This window comes from Equus caballus, chromosome 14, assembly GCF_041296265.1.
Source record: "Equus caballus isolate H_3958 breed thoroughbred chromosome 14, TB-T2T, whole genome shotgun sequence".
NCBI lineage: Eukaryota > Metazoa > Chordata > Mammalia > Perissodactyla > Equidae > Equus > Equus caballus.
The window spans coordinates 85,106,042-85,127,997 of record NC_091697.1 but is presented as its reverse complement, the minus strand read 5'-3'; the positions used below and the strand labels follow the sequence as shown (position 1 = coordinate 85,127,997).

Sequence of the window (21,956 nt, the reverse complement as noted above, 5' to 3'; positions counted from 1 at the left end):
GTATGTGAAGTTAGTATCTTGAGAGAAAGGCTAGAAGAAAGTGTTCCCTTAGAGGAAAGCTGTCTCTTATCTAATGCTTATAGTTACTGTAGTCAATTGCTCTCTAATTCATAATATTTAGTTCAGTAAGAAACAAAAGCATACAGTCAATTCAACAAACATTAGTTAAGCTCCTATTAATGGATCAAAACTTCTTCAGGAAAATTCCTTTAAGAATGTTCATTGTTTCAGGTACAGTTTCAGCTTGCAAATGAAATGAATACATGAAAAATGAAGACACAAAGAAATGGAAAGAAATTCCATGCTCATGGACTGGAAGAATTAACATAGTTAAAATGTGTATATTGCCTAAAGCAATCTACAGATTCAATGAAATCCTTCTCAAAATCCCAGTGATATTTTTCATGGAAACAGAACAAAGAATCCTAAAATTTATATGCAACAAAAGACGCTGACTAGCCAAAGCAATCCTGAGAAAAAAGAACAAAGCTGGAGACATCATACTCCCTGACTTCAAAGTATACTACAAACCTACAGTAATCAAAACAGCATGGTACTGGCACAGAAACAGACACACAGATCAGTGGAACAGAATCGAGGGCCCAGAAATCAACCCACAAATATATGGATAGCTAATCTTCGAGAATGGAGCCAAGAACATACAATGGAGTAAGGAAAGTCTCTTCAAGAAATGACTTTGGAAAAACTGGACAGCCACATGCAAAAGAATGACAGTAGACCACTATCTTACACCATACACAAAAAATAACTCAAAATGGGTTAAAGACTTGAATGTAAGACCTGAAATGATAAAATTCCCAGAAGAAAACATAGGCAGTACTCTCTTTGACATTGGGCTTGGCAGTATCTTTTTGAATATCATGTCTCCTTAGGTAAGGGAAACAAAAGAAAAAACAAACAAACAGGGCTTCATCAAACTAAAAAGCTTCTGCATGGCAAAGGAAAGCATCAACAAAATGGAGAGACAACCTACCAACTGGGAGAAGATATTTGCAAATCATATATCTGATAAGGGGTTAATATCCAAAATACATAAAGAACTCGTACAACTCAAGAACAAAAAAACAAATAACTCAATTAAAAAATGGGCAGAGTATCTGTACAGATATTTTCCAAAGAAGATATATACATGGCCAACAGGCACATGAAAAGATGTTCAACATCACTAATTATTAGGGAAATGAAAATCAAAATCACAATGAGATATCACCTCACACCTTTCAGAATAGCTATTATTAAAAAGACAAGAATGGGGCTCACCCAGTGGTGCAGCGGTTTAAGTTCACATACTCCACTTCAGCAGCCTGGGGTTCGCCAGTTCAGATCTCAGGTGCAGACCTATGCACCACTTATCAAATCATGCTGTGGCAGGCATCCCACATATAATGTAGAGGAAGATGGGCACGGATGTTAGCTCAGGACCAATCTTCTTCAGCAAAAAAAGAGGAGGATTGGCAGTGGATGTTAGCTTAGGGCTAATCTTCCTCAAAATAAATAAATAAATACATAAATAAATAAATAAATAAAAATAAACATACAAGAAATAACAAGTGTTGGATGGGATGGGGAGAAAAGAGAACTCTCATACATCACTGGTAGGAATGTAAACTGGTACAGTCAGTTTGGAAAACAGTCTGGAGATTCCTCAAAAGATTAAAAAGAGAACTACCATATGATCCAGCTATTCAATTTCTGGGTATTTATCCAAAGAATACAAAAACACTAATTTGAAAAGATATATGCACCCCTTTGTTCACTGCAGTATTATTTACAATAACCAAGACATGGAAACAACCTAAGTGCCCATCAGATGAACAGATAAAGAAGATGTAGTATATACATACACACAGTGGAATACTACTCAGCCATTAAAAAAAAATAAAACCTTGCCATTTGCGACATGGATGGACCTTGAGGGTATTATGCTAAGCAAAATAAGTCATACAGAGAAAGACAAATAGTGCTTGATTTAGTTTATATGTAGAAGACAATCACACAAACACACACATAGATACAGAGAACAGACTGGTGGTTACCAGTAGGGAAATGAGGTGGGGGAGGGCAAAAGGGGTGAAGAGGAACATTTGTATGGTGACAGATGGAAACTAGACCTTTGGTGGTGAACATGAGGTAGTATATACAGAAGTCAAAATATAATGATGTGCGTCTGAAATTCATATAATGCTATAAACCAATGTTACCTCCATATAAATAAATAATCAAACAAATAAATAAATAAAAGTTTTACTGAACCACATTTAAAAAAAAGGAAGAACATAATGCCTTTGCCCTCAACAAGTTCACCCTGAAACAAGTGACAAAAGAACATACACAAATAATTATAGCACAGTAAGATAAGTACAAATCGAAGTACTTATTCCATTGGAATAAATAGTAAAGAACAATTTATTTTCACTGGCATGGGAGGAAGGTCAAATAAATTGAAGGTAATGTGGGATCAAAAACTATAACAATTTTTTAAATGGGTCAAGATTTTACAGAATGTGGTTGGGAGAAACCATTCATTTTTTGAACAGATGTATGTAGACATGGTTTTATAAACTTCTTAAAAGAAACTTCAAGAGGGTAATTTAAAAAATAGATTTTATGTTCAGAGTTCACTGATCCATTAAATTGCATAGTATCCCATGTCCCATGACTTAATTTGTCATAATTATAAGTTGAAGAAATTTCTCAAAATCCATAGGAATATTATTATAGTCCTGGAAATAATAACCCCATGGAGAAGATTATAGCAGAAGGCTGGCAGATGATTCAGGGGTTGTGAACCTAGATAACAGAATAAGTCAACTTTCATACTGAAAGACATATAACACAAAGTGATATCAAATGGGCCTATGAACTCATTAGCTTATTTTTCACCTTTTAATATTTCACCACTGTATTCTCTACATCCCAAATTGACACCCCTGAAATCAAACCCATTGAAGTGTTTCATTCAAATATTAATACATAGGAGGCATCAGGACAAAATTCTTCACAGCACCCTGTGACTGGATTCAGCCTCAACGATTAGAGAAGATACTCTATCACCTGTAATAATTGAAGTTTTTTTCAGGTATTGCCATCTGTATAGTAAGATAGAAAAGAATTTAGTGAACTACAATTACCATACTGAAAATATTCTTAGACTTGCATACCCATTTTGAAAAAAAAAAAGAAATAAGAGAGGACGAAGAAAAAGAAAGGGAAGGAAAAAAAAGTCAGGAAAGAAAAGAATGAGATCCTATAAGATAAAATCAAAATGGATTGTATCTTGAAAAGAACCAAAACTAATAAACTAATATAGCTGTTTAACATTTTGCTCAATGTACAAACTGACATAAAAGTCAAATATGTCCAGAGATGACATGATTTTTAATCAAAAATAATGGAGTTTTTTCAGATAATACTCCTGGAGGCCAACGACTTAAGGAAGTAATGGCTAGAGTGAACAAAACTTGAAATTACACTGGTTAAGATTTATTTGTCCACATCCTTTCAAAGACTTGAGAAAAATGAAGCTAACCACAGATAAGAATGAACTATAGATACAACAAAAACATTCAATGAAAATAAGGAACTAAGATTTCTGAGAAAAGTAAATGTTTTTACATTAATAATAATTTGTTAATAAATTATTGATTTACTTAGACCTTTAACATGCCAACTTTTACAATTATAATGCATGTGAAAATAAAAATGATGCAAGTCCTTTCCACTGAGGAGGAGAAATCCCACTGCCATCTGCATTACACACTCCCATATTCTTAGCTATTTCTGACAGAAGCACGAGACTTAGTAGGAGCTATTCACTTTTAAGCAGTTGATTATGTCATGAAATGGAGAATTTCATCCAATAAAAACACAGATAAGTTTTCCAATTTTTATTTATAATAAATATTGTAATATATATGACTTATATTTTCTAATAGCTCCAATATTAAGCTAATTTTGAAATTCAGGTTTTAGTTAGCTCAAATTATTAGTTGAAAATGAGCAATTAACATTTGTCTTTGTGGAGGTTTCTTTCAATACTAAGTTTCATCCATTTTATCTTTATTTGAAGACTTCAGTCACCTTGAATATATTTGACAGTTCTTAAAAAGGCTCCGGAAAATCTAAGGCTCATTGTCTTGCCACAGGTCTTGTTTACTTAATTTCAACTCCATCTTCTTGAACTTCAGAAACAGGATTTTCTATTTCATAACAAGAGAAAATGAGGGAAAGACACTTTAAAATAAAAAGCATCTTTTCTTTTATTACTTTTGTACTGCACCTAAAGAAACAGAACAGATTATCTTGCAGGTCATGAAGCTGTGAGTAGCTTCATAAGTTACCTATAAATATGATTTAAAACAAGGAGTTTGCATAAATCTATGGCCTATCTTAATGTCCTTTGAATTTTAGTTGTGACTATTATAAACCATATTTTGAAAAGACGACTTTAAGTAACCCAAATAATCATTTTAAAAGTATGTCTTAAGAAGGCTGCCTGACATCAGAACATTAATTTTTGAATCATGACGACTAGGAAACAATCCTAACCCTCCCAGTTATAGATACATTCTATTGAATGAGTGACTTAAGTTTTCTAAGTCTTAGTTTTTCATCTGTAAGATGGGGATGACACTTGCTTTGCAAGATTTTTTGAAAGAGCCAAATAAAATAATAAATATAAGCACCATAATGCCTGACTCATTAAATATCATTCACCTTCTCTCCTGGCATCTAAAATATAAGTTATGTTCGTAATGCATCATTTTGAATTAGGAATTAGAAATTAAATTAAAAAACTTAAATTTTGTGATTTCACAAAGCAAGTACATATCTTTTGCAGAAAAGAAAAAGCTAGCATCTCAGTATGATTACTCCACAAGTGAGCAAATCTAAGAAACAGATGATGCTTTATTGACTGTGTGATTATACTTAGTCTCCTCCTGGGGTTCATTGTTATTTTTCTTAACTTGAAAGTTACCACAATTTATATGGCTCTCTAAAAAGTACTTTGTTTAAAAAAATGAATCCAATGGAAAATAAAGTGGTAGGAAAATTATGAATAGAGTTGAAAGAAGAAAAAACTCAGACTCAGAGGAAAGAATAAAATTAATCATAATTCCCTTTTGGGTGTTTGTCCCTAAACAATAACTTAGATTATTAAGCTATTAGCTACTTGTTTTGGTTTAAGAGGAAATGTATGACTTTTTCTTTTGTTGTTTGTTTTAATCATTTGAAATTTTATTTTCTTTTGATATAAAACTATGGAACACTCAATCTATACCATGTTAGGAAGTATAAGAGAAAATGGGTTAAACAGTATTTAGAAAGTAGTATCAGTAAACTTTATTAGAAGCATTAGATGTGTTTAAAAAGTTGATATTAATTCATAATCTGCAAGTGTAAAATGTGTATGACTTAAATGTTAAAAATCCCACGTTAATCTACAATTGTGAACCCAGATTTTCTGTAGGCTTCCAAACCAGACCTAGCTAAAATGTGCAAGAGTCAAGGGATAAATAATATTATAAATATATATACTTTTACTTACATATGTGTATAATAAGTTATGTTATTTGTGTATGTGCATATGTGTATCTATATATATATCAGTTATGTTGCCTAAAGTCATCTGTTAATATAGCTATGAATTTATTTCAAAAATTTAACCAAATACTATTCTTAATAGTGTAAATGTGTTTTCTAATGCCGCTAAAGTTATTTGAATTTTTCACTTTCATAGAGTCCAGACTGAGCTGCCAGATGCTGAAACTCTCCTTCTGGTTTCAAAGCTTGTTTCACATCCAAACCTTTCCTGTGTAGCGCTAAATATTCGCTGAAAGTTGCTTGAACATGTAACTGCTTGGGAGTTGGAAGAGCTTGGTTTGGAACGGCTGTAACATCTAATCTTCTGTTACATCTGGTCTCTCATTAACTTAGCTTCATTAACCGCAGCTAGTATACTGCAGCATCTTCCTTGTTTACATCTTTTATCAGTAAAATAACTAATCTAGAGTTATCATGCTATAAGCTTATTCAGTCAGTGTTGAATGGTACCATCTCACCATTTATTCTTCAGAACAGTTTTCATGGAGATATAGCTGATATCCAGCATTCAAGCTTCATGAAGTGTCCCTCAAAAACTTTTTTGTTCTGTGGTTTGTAAATAAACACTGGTGCTTCATTCTTTTGGCAAGATGTCCAGCTGCACAGTAAAGGTAGCTTCTCCTTCTCTGTTCATGGCAACACATACATAAGCCCCTGCATCTGAAGCTCCAACAACTTCACAATGAGTGAATGAAAACCCTACTAAGACACTATGATTTTGTGAATATCATTTGATTGAGCTGGTCTTCCAATCACTTTGAAGTCCATTCTGCAGAATCTTCCTTCTTCAACAGACATTTCTCTGGCACTTGAGTGAATCGTGGTGAGTAAAATTTCTCCTGGATTGCATCCTGATCATTCACATCTCCTTTTGAGGATGATCTACTTCTTATTTGTGACATAGGAACTTGCTGTCATGCATGTTCTGAGTTGTGCTGTGTTAAATCTTGTGCCTCACTGTCATTTGAGCTTGAAACATAGCAATCTGCAAGACATCTCCTCAGATGCTAGCTGTTGATTTCCATTTTGAAGAAAGCTGTTCTTACATTTCAGCTTTCTCTCCAGATCTTGAATCAAAGCTTCTTTCTTTTGATCTTGTATTTCACGATCTGGAGTCCTTGGTATGGGTCTAGCATTTGCAGTTGGGGATGGCTTATCATTTACAGATTGGCAAACTGAGGGTTGTCAATAGTTGGAGTCCACAGTGGAAGGAATTTTACTGCTACTGTTATCAGGCTGGGATGACAATATGGAGCCAAGGAAGCTGCCTCAGGACTGGGTGGTCATAGGTGGCTGTAACCCTTTGGCTGTGGTTTGAACCAGTAAGCTGCTGGAGAGCAGTGGGGAAAGCACAGGAAGATATGATGATGTGGGAGCTCACAGCTAAAGAGGCAGAAAATCTTTGCTCTGTGCACTGGAGGAGAGAGATGATAACGAAAGACTCTTTGTTCTGGCTAGAGAAGCTGAAGGTTTCCATGGAATGTGTATTTTTCTATGCATTTTTTGTCTTGAAAATTCTAATTTAAAAAAATGGAAGCAAAAATAATTTTTAAAAACAGAAAGGACAGACTCTTTCATATAAGACTCAAAGTCAAGTGCCCAACAGGGCTTATTATTAAAATATAACTTAGAATAGTAACTTGAGTGTGTAATGGTATGCATTAAATACCAAAAATTCTTTGCTTTTCAAATGGGCTACAACCTTTGGGTGGTAGAAGCTTTCATTTTATTTGAGTTTGTAAATGTTGTAATGAATGTTTTACTTTATAAATGCCCAAGGTCTCGTTGAAATATGTTTATTTTAAAAACATTGTGATTATTTATTCTGTTATATGCTGATAGGTGAAAAAAGATCAGCAATATGAGGTAGAAATGAGCATTTATAAGTGTTCTGCTTATAAGTCTGTTTCAGACAAAAATGTTTTGAGGGGTGTGTGTGTGTGTGTGTGTGTGTGTGTGTGTGTGTGTGTGTGACTAAAAGAAAGAGTAGTATAGTGGAGAAAAAATCATGCATTTTGGAATCAGAGGACCTAATTGGATGTCCTTGGGCTTGTCAAGCTTTGTGAACTTTGATTTCTTCGTTTTTAAAATGACAGAATATGTACCTACTGTGTTATTATCCCTATGTGTGGCTCTGGCCCTCATGGCACAACAGACACTTGTAGTGCATAGATTGTTCACAGTCACCTGATCTTGTCCTCATTACTCATCCTGATAATATAGTCTACCACTACAATTTGGCCTCAAGATTTTTTTAGAAGGAAGCTAACCTTTCTTGAATATTGAATTTACTAGAAACCATTCTGGGTGCATGCCTACATATTATCTTATTTATGTATATGTATAATACCATGGAGTAGTTATTTTTAATTCCCATTTTTCACAAATAAAACAAGCCTAAGAAAAATTCACTGACTTTTCTTATAACACACACTGGTACGCAGGAAAGTTAGGAGAGTTCACCTCATGTTTCAATCATCATCATACTGATTCTTCACCACTTTTATGACACATGTACACTTTTTCATTTAGCCATAACGAGAAAAATAGGTGTGATTCTTACTCATATTTCACAGATGAGAAAATTAGGCACTAGAGAGCTTAAGTGTCTTACTGTCACAATAATTTAAGTGTTAAGAGATTAACCCCAGGATCATTTGACACTAGAGCTTCAGCTGGTAACAACTACTCTGTTAGTACCTCCGAGGGGGACAAGGGTCACAGTTTAAGTGTGATCAAACTTATTTAACTACCCATCATCAAGATAAAAGCATGCTCCACCCCAATCTTAAAACAAATGAATTAATAGCTCTGATATTTGGAGGAATTTAGCTTTTTGACTCCTATTACATTGAAGTATAATAAAGTCATGACATTAATAATACCTATCTTCTGTTGTTACATAGATTCAAAATTAGCCAAAGATAATTTTTCTGGCAGAATCTAGAGGAATGTAACTTTAATCCTTATTTTCATTCATGCATGGAACATTAAATTAAAAAAAAAATTTTAAACCAGTATATTATGTTTAAGTGTCTTACTACTTTTATTCCACATTTCATTGCCCTTTATGAACTCCTTATTTCAGAGTACAAATTTCACTGTAATTCTTGTCAAAAATGATTTTTGAAATTACATCATGAAAACAATTATGTGCATACATATAATTGATGACTGTTAATCAGGAATATATCAAGGAGTGAAAACAACAAAATAGAATGCCTTATCTGAGTCTGAATATATTGAAATTTTAATATGTTGGTTATTATATCTGACATTCAAACAGGTACTTTAAGTGTCAATATCTATTTTTCTATTTATCTATCTATATAACCTTCTATTTATACACACATTTATACACACATGCATACATATATATGTGTATGTATATATGTATGTATTTACATCTGTATATATCTGTGAGTGTACGTATACACATTGTTTGTAGGACACTTCATTATCAAGAAAACTACTTCACCAACAAAATTTGTTTCCCAATGTGGTATAGTAGATTGAAAAATTAGCCACAATCCTCCAGTCTTCCTTATATTCATGCCCTTTCAATGTAGCTTTAAATTTCCTTCCATCAAGGAGTGAAGTTTCTTTTTCCATCTCTAGAATACGGACTAGCTGTGTGACTTGGTTGGCCAACAGAGTGTAGAATAAGTGACAGCATGCCAATTCTGAGCCTAGGGCTCAGGAGTCCAAAGTCAGTTCTCTTTTTCTTGGAATTCTTCCCAGGTGTCATGTAAACAAGTCCCAGGTGGCCTGCTAAGAGAGACCTTGGAGAGCAGACATTGTCCCAGCTACAGTCATTCTACATAACTACTTCCCAGCTGACCACACTGTTGAGCCCAGACATGAGTGAGCCTCACTAAGACAAGAACTGCCCAGACAAGGACAAGCCCAAGCGCCAAATCACAGAATCATGAGTTAAATAAATGGTTGTTATTTTAAACCATTAAGATTTGGAGTGGTTTGTTCTGCAGCAAAAGCTAACTGATACACACAGTCGATATCCTCCTGGCAGGGGAATAAGGTTACCTTAGTTTATCACACAGGCAATCTAAATGCATTCTCACCCCATATTAAATAGGGTTAACTGAAAATTTACTCAATTATAAGATAAATTTCTTTTTCTCTAAAACATATTAGTCAAGTCAGAAGTGTCAGTCTTGCTTCTTTAAGGTCTAACTTAAAATGAACATGCATTTAAGTCTCCAGTGAGTTCTGGATTTCTGGTCCTGCCACGTGAACACCTAGTAGCTTAGCTGATTGTCCAGTTCACTTTTATAATAATCATATAATTCTGGTTTTAAATCATTATACATTAGACAGCCACATAGTTGTCTCAAATGTCCAAGAGAAGAAAGGAATTCTTCTGCATAGAACATTTTGTGTATTTGGGGTAGTGCAACTCCAGATTCAGAAGCTTTTGTAACATTTCACATGGCTGCCTTTCTGTGCACAGACTCTGTGTATATGTGTGTGTGTGTGTGCAGCAAATAATGAATGGTACTATAAAGCAAATTGCCTTTCTTATGGTCTAATGTTAATTAAAACCAAATGTCCCTTCCACAATGCAGCTAATGTATTTTAATTATTCTGTCTTGTGCAGATGTGACAAAAGGGAACATGCAATTATTAAGGGGAAAAAATACACATTGTACCAATAATTGTCCACAATATGAAATACTATTGTTTTTCCCCTGTGAGTAACTTGAATACTAGCCAAATAATCCTCTCTACACTATTTAAATAATGTAAATTATTCTTTCACAATAATATATACTTAAAATTACCTCTTTATGGAGTTTAGCTGAAACACGTTTATTTCCACTTACCTTCCTTCTATAGTTTTAACAATGCAAAATCTCAATAAGTTTTTAATGTTTTCTACTGGCATAAATTTTAAACACAAAAATGAGTGTTATTTTATACAAGAGCGAAGCTTAGTAGCAGTCATAATCAGCTTTGAATGCAAACCTTTTCTGTTTAAACTCGGGCAAATCTCTTTACCTCACTGAGATTAATTTTCTTCATCTATTAAATTGGGATAAAAATATCTAGGAGGATGATTGACGAAAAGTGGTTGAGAAGATTAAGAGGTAACATGTAAAGTTCAGGTCACAAACAGTCTTCCCTATAGTGCTCAATCATTAGGAAACAGAAATAGAATCCATTAAAATAAATTCAGATTTTCAGATATTTGAATTGTTTCTTGATCTCTCACTCTCTTAAATTATCTGTCCTTTAAATCCTTTACCAGAGAAGACTTTCTCTTCTTTAAGTAGTAATATTACATGATAAACATTTGAGGACCTCACTCAAACAAATGCTGATATAACGGGAAAAAATAGAAGCTTTTCAAGAAGGAAAACAACCGTCTCCCAGAGACTTTGTGTTCTCTCCGCAAAGGAGGAAACTGATTTTCCCCAAAGTGATGATGGAAATGATGACTGACAGGAGGAAATGAAGCAGAGATCACTTTTGAGTCCAGTTTCTGTGGCAGTTTTCCTGCAGCTCTGTTTTACAGTCCGTCAGAGTCAGGTGTCATCTCTCGTAGGGGCTTTTTGATTCTGTTCTGACATTAGCTGTGGTGGCTTCAGAAGAAGTGACTGCCCTAATGAATCACCTCTCCATAGTTGTGGGAATTATCCCTGGACCCCAAGTTAGAATCTAGCTTTTGGCCTTCAGCATTTCCATCAGTTTTGCAGTCACTTAATTTCCTATACTGAGTGCCTTTCTTTTTAAAATACCTAGAGAGTTTTCTATCTCTTGGATTAAACTTTAATTGAAATAGCTTCAAAATATTTTTGATAAGGCAATGAATTTCTCCAACACCGTGGGATTGTAGCAGAGAAATAATGGTAGAGAGATATATTAGATTCAGATTACAGGGATTCTCAAATGCCTTGATAAGGAACTGGAATTCATCCTAAAATTCCCAAGAAGCCATGAGAGGCCTTTGAGCAGAGAAGCAGCATGAGAGATATGTATTTTAAAAAGATGATTCTGGAACCTGTGCTTGGAGTAAAGGGAAGGATGCTAGACTGGAAGCAAGCGGTTTGATCTGACTGAAGCTACTGAAGCCAGCATCAATTACAGCATAGAATAAGAGATGATCTTCTGAGATAATACCCTTCATAAACAATAGGCATAAAATTGTTTTAGGTACTATTAGAAAAATAACCAAGAAGAATCCATTTTATTATAATTATTTCTCATATTACAGCCAACAGTTGTCATTTTGTTTAATACTTTAAGGGTACATTCATAACAGGCTTCCCAGCTGACAATATAGGCATGGCAATAAGTAAATGAATGGATATGAGGTGCATACATCAAATACCCTTTTTTTGACAGAAAGTTCCTGGCAAATATATCAGTTTTTTTTTTTTTGAGGAAGATTAGCATTGAGCTAACATTCACCACTAATCCTCCCCTTTTTGCCCTGAGCTAACATCCATGCCCACCTTCCTCTATTTTATATGTGGGATGCCTGTCACAGTATGGCTTGATCAGCAGTGTGTAGGGCCATGCCTGGGATCCGAACTGATGAATCCCAAGCTGCTGAAGCAGAACTCATGAACTTAACTGCTGCTCCACTGGTCCAGCCCCCAAATGTATCAGTTCTTAAAGCTTAAATACACCAGTTGTTTTAATTAAACCTATGGAGCATTGGCAGAATGAAAAACAACTTGAATATTTCCCAGTAGTAAAACCAAGTGCCCACCCTTGAATAAGTACTCAGTACACATTAGTTCTCTTACTTCCCATCATACCTCCAATGCTGAAACCACCCTGATATTCCAAGCCAAAACAAGGCATGGTCTGAGGCTGGAATGTGCTCTTAGGTGTAGATATTTTTTCTGTGGAATACTCAAGCAATTGTATGAACATTGAGCAAATCGACTTGAATGTCATTTGAGAAAACAAATGTCCTCGGCTGCTTCAGGAAAAAAAGAAAGATAAAATTCAATTATGGGATCAGGGGAAAAAAAACTTTTTGAAGAAGATAGCACTTGAGATGGGCCTTGAAATAAAATTGAAGAGTGGAATGTATGAAAATTGTATGAAGAAGGGTACTCAGCCGTATTGGAAAAGGAGATAAGGATTTAAGTGAGGTTGGGACTCTATTGTGGAGGACAGGGAATGGCTTACTAAGAAATCAGCATTTAACAGGGGGACTACAGAAAAACTTTAAAGGATTTTAAGTGGAGAATTGGTCAAATAATTTAGAATAAAACTTCAGTGTCTACACACCATTTCCAGATGGAATTCCTCTGAAAGATATGTTATCTTTGCCTGTATAGGGGTGGCCTATACAAAAGTTTTCAAAAAAATTTTTTGGCTAACATTTACAAAGCTGGATATATCACAATTATAAAGTGCAGACTTCTAGCTTTTTAATTGTTTTTAAATCAGAAGATATATAAACCAGAAGCATGAATTCCTACTCAGCAATTGTAGTAGCTTAGGAGATGAAGACTTAGTATCATATTTTGAGGGACTGGAATTACCAGCTGTGGCTCCCTCCTCTCTGAATTTGTACCTTCCACCAACACATTTCACTTACCCACGGCCTCGGTACATCTGAGAAATACGAAATCTGATTGACGCATCTTTGTTCCTAGAATACATCCCACCCCATATAAGTCCACAAAATACCTTCAACAGCCCAATACATTTTGCCACCACAGGATTTACAGTACTATTATCCATATAAGTTAATAAATTGTTTATTTCAGGTCTATTTTCTTGGGCAACTGCTCTGGTTAACAATAAATGAGAATCAATGTGGATAAAAGAAACGTTAAGTTTAGAAGCCAAACATCATATTTGATTATGCCTTCATATGCATTATTTTAAGGAAAGTTTAAATTCGTTACCTGTATAACAAAAGTGGAGGAGAAAACTCTCATTTAAAAATTGTATACTCAAAGAGTGCTAATTTATTGTATTCCTCAGCTATAATAAATTGTGTCTACATGTTTATTTAATTTAATTTCATATTGAAATATTACTTGAATATTTATCACTATAGTGAAAAGTTTTGCACTCAAATAATTACTTTTTTATTACAATGCATACTAATTTAGCTAAATAAGTGTCTCTGTATGAAAGTGCTTGATCGGGCATATGCAGGTCCTTGATCAAAAGAACCAGTCAGGTGGTTTTGGGAAGTTTGAAGGTACATGGCTGAGACATTTAGAATAGTACAGTTCTGACCTGTTGGGGTTTGTGATTGCTTTCTGACTAACTATAAGGGAAAGTCAAAGGAAGGGCAGAAATGAAAAAGGACACAGCTGGGCACAATGCTCCTGCTGGCTGCAAAATCAATTCCTGGCCCCTGAAGGGAGCAAAGAAAAAGAAAGGATTTCCATATCTTAGAGACATGCTGTGTCGACCAGAAGCTCAAGCAAACACAGGTGAAATAAAAGCAAATGTTGCTAGATTCTGTAACTTTCAAGTTCTAATTTGGTTTGTTTGCACCAACTGTTTACACAGCCATTGAGTCAGGTCCACAAGCTTAAGAATAATTATTTGCTCACTGAGATAATTTCATAAAATAAACCAAACCTTCAGCTATTAAGTCAAAAAGTAATATGGTGTTAAAATAATGCTATTGCTGAGGGTGCATGAACAGTCTGCAGAAATAAGGTTTTCTGGTGGTAGTTTTACGTTATTTTGACCCAGAATACTAGGAACATTTTACCAATCACCTCTGATGGCCCTCACTCAAAGACATCCTCACATATAGACACACCACCCATGAAGAGAGGAATACATGAAAGGAAAGATATCCAAATTAAAATCCAGGCTATTAGCATATAGGTTAAACCCACATTACGACACAGGATCTGGCCAAGGCTGTGCTGCAGTACATAGTTTAATGGAAACCCTTATTTCCCCTGTTCCTTCAACTTTGGCCTCATTTTCTTCATCTGCCTCTTTAATGGGAATCTAAGTAAGAGGGCAAGTGAGATCATCAGCCAACTTGTGTACAGCCAACTTCAGCAAACCTTAACCATATGGAAGTGGATGATACACAAAGGAAGTGGAAAATAAAAACAGAATCGAGAAGCACAATGGCTTTAGCACAGCGGTCTCACCTTCTAAAAAGTATAACTCTATCAATGCCTTGGACTCAGGCAATGTGCTTAGAAACTCTCTCCACAGGAAGTGCTACGGGGTGGGGAGAAGGAAGCAGAAATACTAGTCTGTGTCTTCTTTTTGCCCCTCTCTCCTCATATGGCATGTTTCCATTCATTTTCTACATTCTGTTTATGTCTTAATGGATAAAATCAACTTCACTAGAATAACCAGCACACAGACTTTTGTATCCAGGTTTATAGCTTTAAAATACATCCTCTGACACTGTATTCTTTCTAAAGAGAAAAGAAAAAAGCATTACAGAAAAAGGCGCTTAGTGAAGAGATACAAAATTTTAGCATTTTGCTATCTCATTTTGAGATGCAGTTCTTGACTTCAGGAATTTCAAATTATTCTTCTGATGTGCAGACAAAGCAAAGTTCAGTGAGGCAGTATTCTTCATTAAGAAACACTTAACTCAGTAATGGTCTGGGCCAACTGGAGAATGAAGAAAAGCAATTTAAAAGAGCACAGGATTTGTTCTAAGAATAATCACTTGTTCACCATATAAAATGAATAATTTAGATGGCCGTTAGCCACAATTATTATAGGTGGGTAAAGGCAAATGGAAAATTGTATAATTTCAAGGATGCTAATTGCATTTTGGTTGAGGAAGAGAAATTCATACACTTGCTCAACTGAACCACAATATTAAGACGAAACAACTATTTGGTTGCTTGTGAGTTCATCAGAGTTTTAAATAGCATATTGATCTTTTCCTCAAATTTTTAACATTATATTATATAAAATTGTATAAATATACCAAGCATCCAGGTTCAATAATTAATAAGTCATGGCCAATATTGTTTTACCTAAATCCACACCCAATTTGTCCAGTCACCCCATCCAGATTATTTTGATAAAGATTTATATATCCTATCATTTAATCTGTACATTTTTATATTGATTTACCATTATGCTCAGTCTTCATGTTAATTCTGAGTTCTTCTTGTTTTCCTAAATGACTGAAGCAAAGGAAGTGAGCCACATTTACCAACATATATGACCATTCTGATTTTCTTTTATGAACACAATATTGTGGCTGTCACAGTGGCTGACTGGTGTGATAAAGGCATTGAACATATTTCAGGTTGCCTCAAGTGCTTACAATCATTATTTCCGGTTATTACTTATAAAAGGCGAGCTCATTGAATGCTTGTTGATCGAGTTCAGAGAATCTATATTTTATGATCAATTACTTTCATAAAATTCATGTCAATATCACATATGAGCAAATACTCATGATATAAAAGCTGTAATAGTACCTACCAATTATTGTCAGAATAAAATGTGACAGTGCATGTAAAGCACTTAGCACCAGTCCTGGCTCATGATATACCATTAAATATTTGGACTTAGCATTCATGTGGTTGTTTACTATTGAAAGCAATTTTGTAATAGTAACCACAAGGGAATAAAGATCTGCAAACCTCTCTGGAACAGACTCGCCTGCTTGGTGATTTGTGGAAAGAGAAATCTTCAAAACCTTAAAAACACTTTAGCGCTTGGATTTATTTCTTATGTACTCACTGGTATCAAAAGTAGCCTTTATCAATTATATGTAAACCATAGTGACAGAACCATAATTTTGTTTTCTCAGGGCAGGACCTCGAAATACTCTGGATATCAACTATGTAGATATTCTAAGGGTGATGATCAATAGCTATTGCTCTCTTCCCCCTGAAAATTGCCTAAAATCCCACTAATTACTGAGGTAGTACACTCTTGCTCTCTAGCAGTCTAATCTCTACATATAAGAATGTCAAGTTAGGAGAGAAATTAGAGAAGTAGGAGGGTGAATATAATTCACTGTTAAGAAGAGTACATCAATCAATCAAGAATAATTATTAAGAGAAAACAGAAACAAAATAGAAAAGCTATTAAGAGAAAGAGAAAAGGGAAACTTTTGTTAGATGTTTCAGTAGCATAAACTATTTTCCCTCCTGCAAGACACTAGTAGTCTAGTTGGGTAACAGACTTTAACACATTTGAAACAATTTGATAGTAATGTAACACCACCTACTTTAGTTCCAAAATATAAATACTGTATTAAAGCCCATAATTAAAACTTAACTAAATCTGGGCTGGCCCGGTGACACATCGCTTAAGTGCGCACATTCTGCGTCTCAGCGGCCCGGGGTTCACTGGTTCGGATCCCGGGTGCAGACTTGGCACACCATGCTGTGGTAGGCGTCCCACATACAAAGTAGAGGAAGATGGGTACAGATGTTAGCTCAGGGCCATGCTTCCTCAGCAAAAAGAGGAGGATTGACAGCAGGTGTTTCTCAGGGCTAATACTCCTCAAAGAAAAAGAAAAAAAACCCAACTAAATCTATACAAAATATATAATATACAAAAGAAATATATACACATATAAGAATATATAAATATAAGAACATAAGATTATAAATGGATCCATAAGAAAAATTAGTAGTCCTTAACTAAAGTATGGTCAGAATTCATCCCCAGAGACTGTTATCATGTAACTCTGAACAAAATCCTTAAAAATTCTTATTTTTAAAAAGCTCTAGAGGAAATTCTGATATACACTCCTTGCTGAGTGACACTGATATAAACACAATGATGTGAGCTGCATATGTAAAATGTAGAATGCAATACGTCTGCAAAACTGATATCCTGCAGAGGTGAGATGTCAACTTATGCCTTCATGGTTTCCCCGAGTGGTCCTCTAAAATTATGTATGTGACTAGTACATATTAAGCACTCAACTGATATTTGATTAAATAACTTTTTATTTATTTATTTTGATGATTGACTTTTTACTTATGAAGCAATGAAAGAAAAGTTAGGTTTTAATGCGTCCATCAAGTAGAACATCAGTAAGACAATTGACCAAATATCATTACTTGCGGATTAAAAAAAAATCATTAAGCCAATGAGAGAACAAAAATGTAAGGCTCAGGTTTATTGCATGAGATGTATTGGGGTTTAGTTGAAATCTAGAATGTGGAGGCTCGAGGTAGGACTGGAATAGACACAAAAATGTTTTCTGTGTATGTACATATATTATTTTAAGAGGTCTTTCTGGAAGTATTGATAAAAATTAATCTAAAAAGTTATGTTGGCTAATCAGATTGGAAGAAAATCTTCATTGTGCATTAGAAACTCAAGATTTATCTCGTACTACTACGAAACTTGTATGAGTCATTTTAGAAGTGTCCAACATGTGTCAGAGTAAAAAATTAATGTCTTAACCAACTACACAAAAACTAGCATCTTATTAACAGATTTCTTCCCAATATACTGTTCATATATATGCTTGGTTTGTTTGCCCTTTTTAATCGAATCATTGCAACAAATGTCATTAGAGTACCTAAATGTACTACCTGCCACCTATAACCAGAATATACTAAACTTTCATATAAATTTTTACCTAATACCCAATATACTTAAAACATTTGAAATTATAGATACATTGGATAGTTTACATTTTCCATCAATATTACAGTCTGCATTGTTTGTAGTACTGAATTTTGGTGTGTCCTAAGAGTTCGATTTTACATTAAAATGGAAACACCATAGAAAATCAGTCCTATAATTGTGGGAAATTTGCCAACTACTATACGTGTAGTTTCTGCCTAATACTCTAATCTAAGGGATAACATTTACCTCCTGGTCAAGGACTTCTTTCAAATATAGATATGGAAGCAAGAAACAATCAAATATGAGGCAAATATTTCATCATTTTCTGAACCATGTTAGTAAGTTGGATTGATTTAATTCCATTCTCCTGGTGGGTTGCCTGCATGGCTTTGTGAACTTGAGTATGGTGGAGGTTAAGACTGATTTCTTAGAGAAATGTGCAAATGCATATAATGATCTTTACTCTCCGTAGAAGTAAACAGATAATAGCCAGTGGCAACCCTGACCAGACATCGTAATTATAGTAGAATCTATTTTGTGATATCGTCTAATGAATTAGTGCAGAAAACTCAATAAATGTTCAGAGTTCATCTACGTTCTTTCAGATATTTGTCTCTGATGCCTCAGGCAATAAACCAAATCACATTTAAATAAAATTTTTAAAAAGCCATTTCAGATAATGCTATGTCCTGAGTTACTTTTTCATTTCTAAAATGCTCCAGGTGTCCATATCTTGAGAATTGTGTCAGCCAGTCTTCAACAGCAAGTTTCATTTAGGGGAAAATAGCATATGGTAGAGTGGTAATTTTTTCCACCCAGGTCTCAACGAAGAGTAAAAATTCACTTAAGTGAGTGAAAATGAACATGTCGCCTACAAAATTTTTTGGAGGTATAAATATTTTTACTAACATGATATCAAAGAAATCAATTTATTGATGATTTACGGGTGATCATTTCATATCCCCACTGGGGATGAAGCACCATACTCAGTACTTTATGCCTGCCTCCAAAAGATTACATTCTAGTGAGAAAATAGAGAACTATGTTAGCATAGAAGAGGGACTCAGTGTACACTGGAAGGTTTCCAGGTGGTTTTTATATGAACTCTTTTTCATCAATAAAATCTATCTCACGTATAAATGTATAATTACTTGTATAAATTTATTCTTTTTAGATTGTAACGTCCATAAGGACAAAATAGGTCTATTTTGTTAAAAAAGACTTTACCTCGAGTCCAGGTTAATATTTAGCACACAGGAGGCACTCTGTTTGTTAAATAAATCGCAAGTAATATGAGTTCTGCCTAAGTTGTGATCAAAAGGTAAGCTGAATTAGCTGGGCAAAAATGTTTGCTGGGAAAGGTGAGGTTGAAGTGAAAGAAAGATGGGGTAGGATATTTGTGACAAGGCTATGCTAGACTGAGCGAAGATCACAAGCCAAGTTCCGAAGCAAGATGGGCGTGCGGTGCTACAAGCGATATGATTCCAAACAGGGCATTCCTGGAAATGAAGCTGGAAAGTCGGACAGGGCTAGAACAAAGTGTGATAAACTGTGTACCCTTGGTAAGGAGCTAAAATCCATGCCTGAAGGACAAAGATGGCATATTCTTGCACATCCTATTATTACCTTCTCAAATCAACCACACAGGCTTAATTATTTTGTCATTGATGAAAGCACACTTTCACTCTGAGCCAAGATGGTCTCTGAACAAATAAAGGATTTAACCCAAGAACAGAACCCTCTTGCTACGCCTGTTCAGGACAAGACGATGCTTTACAAGTCTTTCACTAGCAAAGTGATAGCATCAAGTATGTGACTTAGCACACTTTTGTGGCTGAAGGTTCACAAGAGATACTGAATGTAGTGAGACAGTTTATGAAGCAAATCCAATAATTTATATGAAATATAAATAAAATATTCTGTACTCAAGAAAAAAATACTATATTCAGCCTTGTTTTGTTACTGTTAATTTATCCTTGCCATTTTAGTGTAGTCTTAATTTTCTAACATTATTTTTATTTATTCAGATTATATATTTATCCTTGCCATTTCAGTTTAGTCTTAATTTTCTAACATTATTTTTATTTATTCAGATTATATTTCTTCTCATTTCTACTCCCTTCCAGTAGGACTTGTAGTTTAACTCCATAATAAATTATTTTTACTATTTATGTTCTCAGTAGGATTTCCAGGCATTGGACTTCCCTTCTGGAAATTGGGTTAAATATTTTAATAGCTACAGTTTTTTATAGTATATAACTTATTCCTTCAAGTCTTCTGACATATCATTTTTATACTACATGAGCTGTCCTCAATTAAAACAGAGTTTATTTTGGGCTTAATGCATTGATTAATATTTTTTGACATGTGAAAATAAGTAAAACATATTATTTTTAACAAATTCTCTATGATCATTTTCATTTTACTCATCTGAAGAGAATAAAATAAATCCATTAATATTATCTCCATTTTTAACTTTTTCTTTCTTGAATATAAAGTTATCTGCATATATTCTAAAGAAAGGTTAATAAGGTGTTTTAACTCTCAGATTTGCTTAATTACTTTTATTCCAATGCATTTATCTTTCAGATAGGTTTGATGAAAAGGAGAGCAATTGCCTATACACATTGATTTTTTTTCATTTGCAATGCTTAAAAATTTAAGGTGATAGAAAGATACGTTTTTACAAAAATCTATGGCACAGAAAACTATGAGCAAATACCCAAAGACTATCAAACAAAGGATAGTAAAGTGGAGGTTAAAAATTTTATTTCACAATTTTCTTGTTTTTATCACTTCACAATTCATTAAGAAGGTGTTGACCTAAGAGAACCTAGGGCCAGGCAGCCAACAGATTGCATTTTTTTCACCCTTTGACATTTGACTATGAGAAATCTTTTTTGTCCACCCCAAAAAGTATATATATCCTTAAACAATATTTTCATAATAGAGAGTTTTCATTTTTCTACTTAAAGATTTCCAAATATTCATGCCTAATTATAGTAGTATAATATCATATCGTTGGTCAAACATTTATCCCCATAATCATTTTAACAGTACCTTCCACTTAAATTTAAGCCTTGTCCATTCTTTCCTCAACAAATTTTTCAGTGTCCCTGAATACAATAATACGCAAATAATCTGTTTCATCCACCAATTTTAGCATCATCGATGGAGTTTGCCTGCAATATTTCTCTCTCTGGTATTTGTCTAATGATAATTTTCTATTTCCATTGTCCCTTCTACATTCTACTTTAAGAAAGAGCTGCTCTTCTCCTCCATTTATTTAACTTTTCAAGTATTCATTTATATAAGAAGGATCATGAATATTTAAATTAGCCCACAGTTTTCACATAATTTGCATATCCATAATTCACCATAAACTATCCATAAATTAATATTGCTATTTACTTTGTTGCTCAAATTGTCCCAGATTTGCCATTGGAAGCTCCTTCATGTTGCTGCTTGTGTCTTTTTTTAATGACTATATCATATTTTTCAGCACTTCATTAATTAGCATCACAAGACCTTCTAAGCACATCTTACACTTTCCCTAACCTCACCTTGGAATGAAAGATTTTTCCAAGGAGGTCTGATTTTTCTTTTAAATGGAAAATAGTATTTAAGAACCAAAGTTAGGTCAGTAGGTGTGCTCATTGCTACTAGGTACTAAGTCCTATATACTAACACATACATCTATATATTTCTATACCTATCCATCTGTGCATGTGCGTGTGTATACAATCACACAGATAGCTCTGATTCCAATCTAAGACCAAAGGGATCATTTT

General features: G+C 34.3%; 1 long non-coding RNA gene and 1 pseudogene across 1 annotated transcript in view; both read right to left on the bottom strand.

The window, feature by feature from the left end:
* LOC111767874 (uncharacterized) overlaps positions 1-21,956 on the bottom strand; it is a 158,025-nt gene that overhangs the window by 80,523 nt on the left and 55,546 nt on the right. The gene's annotated exons all lie outside the window — the stretch shown is intronic.
* LOC138917580 (myotilin pseudogene) lies at positions 5,737-7,102 on the bottom strand (annotated as a pseudogene).